The following is a 10,000-nucleotide window of genomic DNA, read 5'->3' as shown; positions in this document are numbered from 1 at the left end:
TTTCCACCCAAATCCCACATGTGCACATGATGTCGTCCTGTTGTCTGTTGTTGTTGTTGTCCCGCTGCCCGGCCACCGTCAATCAGGATCGGGTGTGTTTCTAGAACGTGGTACTTCCTGTTGCGTTTGTCCGTGTAGAGTTTGTTTGGTTTGGTTTCTCCTCACTCTCTTAACCTGCTCCAAATTATTCTTAGGAATGACCTGAGTGGCTGCTCCCCTCCTCCCCCTCTCTCCTTCTGTTCCCCCCACCTCCCTCCTCCTCCCACCTCTCACTTCCTCCTCCCCCCTCCCTCTCCTCCCCCCTCCCTTCTCCTTCCCCCTCCCTTCTCCTCCCCCTCCCTTCGCCTCCCCCCTCTCTCTCCTCCCTTCTCCTCCCCCATCTCTCCTTCCCCTCCCTTCTCCTCCCCCCCCCTCTCTCCTCCTCCTCCCCCCTCTCTCTCCTCTCTCCCTCCCTCCCTCCCTCCCTCCCTCCCTCCTCCTTCTCCTCCTCTTCTCAACACGTGGAGAAATAAACACAGCAGTGTGCAGACCACAGATCAGGAATAAGAGGTTACACACACACACACACACACACACACACACACACACACACACACACACACACACACACACACACACACACACACACACACACACACACACACACACACACACACACACACACACAGACCACTTTCGCTCATCTCCAGCCTAGCTATGCAGTGCGGCTGCATGTGTTGGAAACAGATGTTGGAAAGCTCTCCGTCCAGAGGAGGACACAGCCCTCCTTCAGCACACTCACTGTTAGCACCGTTAGCACCGTTAGCACTGCTCTGACTGTTAGCACCGTTAGCACTGCTCTGACTGTTAGCACTGCTCTGACTGTTAGCACTGCTCTGACTGTTAGCACCGTTAGCACTGCTCTGACTGTTAGCACCGTAAGCACTGCTCTGACTGTTAGCACTGCTAGCACTGTTAGCACCGTTAGCACTGCTCTGACTGTTAGCACTGCTCTGACTGTTAGCACTGCTCTGACTGTTAGCACCGTTAGCACTGCTCTGACTCTTAGCACCGTTAGCACTGCTCTGACTCTTAGCACTGCTCTGACTGTTAGCACTGTTAGCACTGCTCTGACTGTTAGTACTGCTCTGACTGTTAGCACCGTTAGCACTGCTCTGACTGTTAGCACTGCTCTGACTGTTAGTACTGCTCTGACTGTTAGCACCGTTAGCACTGCTCTGACTGTTAGCACTGCTCTGACTTTTAGCACTGCTCTGACTGTTAGTACTGCTCTGACTGTTAGCACCGTTAGCACTGCTCTGACTGTTAGCACTGCTCGCACTGTTAGCACTGTAAGCACTGTAAGCACTGTTCTCAGTAACACACACACACACACACACACACACACACACACACACACACACACACACACACACACACACACACACACACACACACACAGGACAAACATAATAAAATATATGGCCATTACCATGGCATTATATACACATTGTGTAAATCTGTGAGGCTGTTGCTTCAATCCCTCACATCAACTTCTTAGAAGACTCACACGCTGTTTAAAACAAAAACAAATGTATTTGTATACAGTCTTTTCAAAAAGTGTTGTTTATTTGATCTAGTCCCAAACTTTGCTCAGCTAATGCTTAAGGCCATTACATAGCACTTAGCCCACCAGCTACGGGATGGGAAGCCTACTCTGTGTTTAGATTTAACTAAGCGTCAGCTTCCAGTCAGCAGACTTCAGGCCAAGAACGAGGAAAAGTTATCCGGATGTTCCTGCAGTGTTTAAAACAGAACGAAGCACGGAAACACTATTCTTGTTTTATTGAACTTCAGTCCATGTTTTCTAGGCCCTTTTCTGAGGCCTAACCCTAGAATGACATGCACTGCTGAGTGCTTTTCATTGGCCTTTACTCCAGTCAACCTCTTCTTCTGCTCCTTCTGACGCGGTGAGCGCCTACACATACTGAGCTTGGATCTGTCTCAAGCTCTACGGGCGACCTACTACTACTACTATTACTACTGCTACTAGTAGTAGTACTAGTAGTGAGTTGTATTTGCAGCAACCCTCCTGGTTTGGGGGACGGTTTTGTTTTGTGTTGTGTTGAGCAGGGCTCAGGCCAGTAATTACTTTAAGCAGAATATATCATTCTGCCCCGCTCAGACAGGAACTGGCTACAGCTAAATCCATTCACATGGACCGCTGCATGCGCAGCTGCTTGTTGTTTAGATTTATGCTATGTCCTTGTACTATAGCAGCAGATTGTGTGAAACCCAGACTGTAACCCAGATATTTCACACCTTGTTTAAATCAACAGGATCCCTTTATTCCCAGTGGGAATCTGTTTAGTTTTGTATTTCGAAAAAACTTTGAAAACGTTTGAGAAATTAACTGTAATCTGTCTGATGATAGCTATACAGTTTTCAGAAAAAAAGATTTTGTTTGGATAAGCGCTGATTTCTTTCTGAGGCGTTAGTGATATTGATATAATCCACTCTTGGCAGAGACAGTTGGTTGAGGGTTGGGATAAGGGTAAGGATTTAAAATTCAGATCCGTGTGGCTGTCTCATTTCTCTATGCGTTGACTGTTTTATCCCCTGTGGGCCCCAGCAATAATATCCAACTCATGTTAGAGATAAGACTACATATTAGACACACTGTGTGTCTAGCACATAAACAGTGTCTGAGAGAGAGACAGAGGCTCACAGAGACAGGAACCCACAGAGACACAAACACACAAGAGACTCACAGAGACAGAGACAAAGACACACACGGACAGAGGCAGAAATACACACAGGAACAGAGATAGAGACAGACAGAGACACACACAGACACACACAGAGACAGAGATACACAGACCCACAGCCATACAGGCACAGAGATATGAGTGCACAACACGCTTTCATCTTGACCATGAAAACAAAGTTGGACGGTGGGGTATGTTTGGCTCGTGGCCGTTCCACGACCGTGTGAGTGAGAGCGTAGGGCCTCTTTCTCATTAACTCAGAGGTCATCTGCTTCTTGAAACACTGTTGCTTTAGACCTTCTACTGCGAGGAGAATGGGATTCATTCTATGAGGAGGAATGTTTGATGGACTAGTGTGCTTTTAATATATCACACACTTCTAACGCAGTATGATGGCTGTGATGGTGAACTGGTTACAACACGTGCAAATCAGAAATTCCCTTAAATATTTGTTGAAGTTATTTAAAATAGACTGTGTTGATCATATCTTTCATGTCTGCATATCTTGCAACGTAGTGTTACTTGTTAGTGTGTAAGAAGTTTTATGCATGCTCACGTGTTGCTGAACACTTTCCTTCTTATAATTCTTTGTACTATGTTTTGCAGTTCTACCAAAATCTGAAAGGACCGGTAAACTTAACAAACTACAACGAACTGCTTCATGGTACCTTCTAGTTGGATATCTGTTCAGACTAGCGATCACACAATGGAAGAATAGTTTATTATACAGTCGAGGTAGTCCTACATCAGATCGTTTAATCCGTCCATCGAGTACCTTACTAAGAGAAGACCGTTGAGATGCATTATTTAAATAACAATATCAATTCTTTACTGAATACGGAGACGAACAAGAACGAGCGCTCTCTGGCGAGCCGGTGCTCTGTGCGTGGAAAGAGAAACATAACGGAGGTGGAAGAGCGCGTGGAAGAGTAGGAGGGCGGAAAGGGCAGTCGGTAAGCCTCTATATGCCTGTTCTATATCTATAAGACCTTCACACAATTCTTTGTCAAATGTCGAAAACAAGTAATTTTCCAGTTTATTTAGAAAAAAAAACGAACTAGAACATAACAAAGATAAGAGGCAAGAGAGAAAGGCCTTTCCGAGACAGGCATACCTGCGCTCAGAAGAACATGTCCTGGCAGCCCGGAGGCCGCCAGGAGCCGGCCCGCTGCCCCTTCAGCCCGGCCGTGCAGCGCTGGCATCACACAACACCCGCGCTCGACTCACCGAGAGGAAATATGTTGGCCAGCACTGCAGGAAGATTTGCAGTATTTTGACAAGAAAGTATGCTCCGTGTTCCCTTACCTTATTTAGCCACACAACCAAAACCAAACCAAAGCTAAAAACAGAAAGACCAACACAAAACAAACACAAGACCGAAAAGTATTTCACCGATCAAGATCTGTACCATTCATACCGTCGCAAATAATGGAAAGATATTTGCAGTACGACAATGACAAGGGCAGCAGGTCAACCCCAGATAAAGGATAGAATAACAATTATAGTTAATATATTACTCATATATAGCACATATATAAGCACATATATAGTTATATAGTATATATAATATATAGTATATGCTTGCATGTGAGGAGGACTGCCTGTTTTATTGTTTCTCCAGATAAAAGGGATAAGGATATACAAAAATATATGAAGATTAAAGATACCATGTCCACATTTGTGAAGCAAACTTGTTACAACGTTAGATAAAGCTGCTGTTGTTCAAACCCCTATCCAACAAAGTCAGACGTTATTGTTCGGGCTGCAGGCAGGCTGAGGTGGGGGCGGGACTTAGCTTGTCGCGGTGGCTAGAGCTTAAAACCAGAGATAGCTGTCAATCATCGTGCTCTGAGTTGACAACAGAGCGAGGTAATCTGACGGAATACTGGTCAGTTCAGCGCCCGTACAGGCGACTGATATATCTACGTAAAGCATCAGTAAGCACAAATAAGTTTGGGGCGTAAACGTATAGTCTCGACGAAACTATGACTCTGGAACCAAAGAGAGCAAAATGTTCCTTTTGAGAGAACTTTAATAAGCTGTTAACTTATTTTGATTTGAACATTTAACCTAAGAATCTGAAACCTAAAATAAAATAGAAGCGAGAGAATCTAATAACTGCCTTGTCTCGAGGATTCCATCGCTTGTCACTTTCCCTGCTGGCCTTGATGGAATCATTATTACTACTTTTATTATGGTAGACTGGAAAAGCCACACTTTATACCCACAATTATGATTCCATTGCACTCAAACAGAGACACACAGAGACGCACACACACACACACTTCGGGCATATTTTCGTGCAAGTTTGCGTATTTCTGTAACTTGACCGTATAATTATTTCAATTACAGTCAATAAAGCACAATGCTTAATCCCTTCAAATTCTTTTTTGGTGTTTGATCAACTATCTAGCGACATAAAGATGACATGTTGCTTGAGAACTCACTTCAGTAGAACACAGTTCAATTTCTATCTTTGTGAGTAATATCAAACAGATCTGGTCGCTAGCTCCTCCAACATTTAGTGGGTGTTAAAGTCCGTGAAGGCCCTTTGAGGAGCGGTTTACGAGGCTGGGATGGGCCGGCCCTGGTAGTCCTTCATAACACGGGATAAACCATTGAAAGGGAACTTGTTGATAATAAAAAGCGGAATGATTTGTTTAGCTTTAAACCGCCCCTCAGATGTGTTTCATCCTGATTGGAAATGGCCTACCTGTGAAATTATCCAGGAGAGACAAATCTGTCAAAACAATAATCATGAGTTCACACGGTTGTCATATCCTGTAAACATTGAAACAGCCAATCTCCCAGCGAGGGAGAGAGTAGCCCCTTGGTTACAGAGTGTGGGTTCAGCCTCGATCAAACACTGGCCCTGCATGGCGGCACAACAAGTTCAGACACACTCAGACCACACTCAAGCTGCTTGATGTTTTTTGTTTTTTTAAGTAGCATGAGTGATAGAACTATGGTGTTATAAAGCTGGTGGTATTGCTAGTGGCGTACTTAGCTAGTGCTAAGCTAGCAGCGTGATAGAGCTAGTAGGGCTAGCGGTGAGCTACCCTCCAGATTTGTGTTCCATACTTTTGTTATCGACAATCTTCTCTCATCTGGTATTTGTTCTTTCAATTACTTTTATGAACAAATAGAAGGAAAATTAGTCATGTTTTCATGCCACTGGCTTTCTGCTTTAGAGGTGACCTCTGACCCCAAGGAATCAACAATCCCAAGAGCCAAACTAGCTCATCAGGAGAGCATTTTCTCCTTTGAAGAGAACACACGTTGACAGATGAGGACCTGAAGGAAGACAGTTGGTAATCTCTCATCAGTATTGTCGTGACTTTAGTCTAGCGTTGAACTGATGGGATTTACGTACTGTCCTAAATAAAATGTGGAATAGGAAAAGGGAAGAGTTGATGATGACTGTATTTTGTCTAGCCTGACAATTTGGTGTGATGATCATATCAGCTGTACTGTGGCCAGGCCTGGAAACAGAATCAGAATCAGAATCAGAATCAGAATCAGAAGCCCAAAGTGATACAATGGCCTCTGACTGTCAGCAGCACCAGTAAAGTTGGGAATGTCACTACACTCATGAGGCTGTTCACAATTCAGCAGCCATTCACTGATGGCAAACGGGCTGCCAGAAACGGCTTACATAGCAAAACACTTCCATACACTCCTCTTCAGGATAGCGTTGGGGTCCACCAAACAGCAGCTCAGTTCCTTGTTTGTTCCCTTGTGCAATAATATGACTATATGTTTTACTGGCTGAGCATTCTATGCTTCGATGGAAGACCAAAAACCCATAAAACAATAGAAAATACGAATAAATAAGTTGAATAAGGTTGCACAACAGACGAGCGCAGAGTCGTGCAGCAGAAAGGAAAACACTCGTGGAGACCCCCAGCTCCAGGTCTTGCTCTGGGTCTCACAGAACAGTGGACATGGATGGCGCTGCGTTTGGCGTGCCAAGTTCCTGAGCCGAGCAGGAAGCTCCGCAGCTGCACCGTGGGATGGGGCCGTACGGGGTGTGAGTGCTGTCATGAAAAGAATGGATTCAGATTGAAATAACGTCCCAGCGTGTCCAGTGTGAAACCCCCTTAAATATTGCTGTTGTTTCTGCACCACTTGCCAAGATGACCCAAGCGCTAGCGGTCTGGTCTGCTACAGCTACACTGAGTGCTAGCAGTCTGGTCTGCTACAGCTACACTGAGCGCTTGCGGTCTGGTGTGCTATAGCTACACTGAGCGCTAGCGGTCTGGTGTGCTATAGCTACACTGAGTGCTAGCGGTCTGGTGTGCTATAGCTACACTGAGTGCTAGCGGTCTGGTGTGCTACAGCTACACTGAGCGCTTGCGGTCTGGTGTGCTATAGCTACACTGAGTGCTAGCGGTCTGGTGTGCTATAGCTACACTGAGTGCTAGCGGTCTGGTGTGCTATAGCTACGCTGAGCGCTAGCGGTCTGGTCTGCTACAGCTACACTGAGCGCTTGCAGTCTGGTCTGCTACAGCTACACTGAGTGCTAGCGGTCTGGTGTGCTATAGCTACGCTGAGCGCTAGCGGTCTGGTCTGCTACAGCTACACTGAGCGCTTGCGGTCTGGTGTGCTATAGCTACACTGAGTGCTAGCGGTCTGGTGTGCTATAGCTACACTGAGTGCTAGCGGTCTGGTGTGCTATAGCTACGCTGAGCGCTAGCGGTCTGGTCTGCTACAGCTACACTGAGCGCTTGCAGTCTGGTCTGCTACAGCTACACTGAGCGCTAGCGGTCTGGTGTGCTATAGCTACACTGAGCGCTAGCGGTCTGGTCTGCTATAGCTACACTGAGGGCTAGCAGTCTGGTCTGCTACAGCTCCACTGAGTGCTAGCAGTCTGGTCTGCTACAGCTCCACTGAGTGCTAGCAGTCTGGTGTGCTATAGCTACACTGAGCGCTGGCGGTCTGGTCTGCTACAGCTACACTGAGCGCTAGCGGTCTGGTCTGCTACAGCTCCACTGAGTGCTAGCGGTCTGTTCTGCTACAGCTACACTGAGTGCTAGCAGTCTGGTCTGCTACAGCTACACTGAGTGCTAGCATTCTGTTCTGCTACAGCAACACTGAGTGCTAGCATTCTGTTCTGCTACAGCTACACTGAGGGCTAGCAGTCTGGTCTGCTACAGCTCCACTGAGTGCTAGCAGTCTGGTCTGCTACAGCTCCACTGAGTGCTAGCAGTCTGGTGTGCTATAGCTACACTGAGCGCTGGCGGTCTGGTCTGCTACAGCTACACTGAGCGCTAGCGGTCTGGTCTGCTACAGCTCCACTGAGTGCTAGCGGTCTGTTCTGCTACAGCTACACTGAGTGCTAGCAGTCTGGTCTGCTACAGCTACACTGAGTGCTAGCATTCTGTTCTGCTACAGCAACACTGAGTGCTAGCATTCTGTTCTGCTACAGCTACACTGAGTGCTAGCAGTCTGGTCTGCTACAGCTACACTGAGTGCTAGCGGTCTGGTCTGCTACACAGAACGCTAGCAGTCTGGAATTGAACTTTGCGGTCCAATTCCCTCCCAACGATCTCCCCTGAATTCTGCAGGCAGCTGTTTCAGTTCATATGACATTATAATGCTACCAGCCATGGGACACCATCATATGATTCTCCTGACCCATATTTCACACTTGTTTTGGCTCATTGTTATTCTTGTTGTCAAGGTCGTGACCCTGTCCAATCCACGGGATTCAAAAGAGGAGAAGTGAGAGGCAGAAGCATTGTCTATCCCACTGCCTCCCACCACAGCTCAATGTGCAGCCGATGCCGACAGACTGATTGAAAGAACTAACATTGAAGAGAATGAAAGCATTACTGCATGCAGACATATGAGAAGAAGAGAAGAAACAGAGAGCGGCAGTCATGGTGATACCATCTGGTTCCAGAGAGGAGGACCAGACAATGTGCTCAATATAAAGACACAGAAGAAGAAAGAAAGTACAGTATTCCTACCCCGTTTTTACCAAGCATTCCGTCCCATCACATCAACCGTTTCCAACAACCCTCCTCCCTACCGCTTTTGGTCGTGATGACTAACTCAGCACTGAGTACCTCCAGGCCCCTGACTAACTCAGCACTGAGTACCTCCAGGCCCCTGACTAACTCAGCACTGAGTACCTCCAGGCCCCTGACTAACTCAGCACTGAGTACCTCCAGTCCCCTGACTAACTCAGCACTGAGTACCTCCAGTCCCCTGACTAACTCAGCACTGAGTACCTCCAGTCCCCTGACTAACAGCACTGAGTACCTCCAGGCCCCTGACTAACAGCACTGAGTACCTCCAGTCCCCTGACTAACTCAGCACTGAGTACCTCCAGGCCCCTGACTAACTCAGCACTGAGTACCTCCAGTCCCCTGACTAACTCAGCACTGAGTACCTCCAGGCCCCTGACTAACTCAGCACTGAGTACCTCCAGTCCCCTGACTAACTCAGCACTGAGTACCTCCAGGCCCCTGACTAACTCAGCACTGAGTACCTCCAGGCCCCTGACTAACTCAGCACTGAGTACCTCCAGTCCCCTGACTAACTCAGCACTGAGTACCTCCAGTCCCCTGACTAACTCAGCACTGAGTACCTCCAGGCCCCTGACTAACTCAGCACTGAGTACCTCCAGTCCCCTGACTAACTCAGCACTGAGTACCTCCAGGCCCCTGACTAACTCAGCACTGAGTACCTCCAGGCCCCTGACTAACTCAGCACTGAGTACCTCCAGGCCCCTGACTAACTCAGCACTGAGTACCTCCAGGCCCCTGACTAACTCAGCACTGAGTACCTCCAGGCCCCTGACTAACTCAGCACTGAGTACCTCCAGGCCCCTGACTAACTCAGCACTGAGTACCTCCAGTCCCCTGACTAACTCAGCACTGAGTACCTCCAGGCCCCTGACTAACTCAGCACTGAGTACCTCCAGTCCCCTGACTAACTCAGCACTGAGTACCTGCAGTCCCCTGACTAACAGCACTGAGTACCTCCAGGCCCCTGACTAACTCAGCACTGAGTACCTCCCGTCCCGTCAGCCTCTTCCACCTCTCCAAGAGGCGCAGCAGAGGACGTTCACCCCGTTACGTAACACCCCGGTCCACTCCGTTACATTACAGGTACACCAGGTACATCTCAGAATGTGATGGAACAGCCAGATACACCACTGTTGCATAACACCAAGATACACCCCCATTGCGTAGCACCCAGTTACACCGTGGTTACGTAGCACCCAGGTACATCTCAGTATGTGA

This window comes from Gadus macrocephalus, chromosome 6, assembly GCF_031168955.1.
Source record: "Gadus macrocephalus chromosome 6, ASM3116895v1".
NCBI classification, from domain to species: domain Eukaryota; kingdom Metazoa; phylum Chordata; class Actinopteri; order Gadiformes; family Gadidae; genus Gadus; species Gadus macrocephalus.
Note: the sequence above shows the minus strand (reverse complement) of the source record.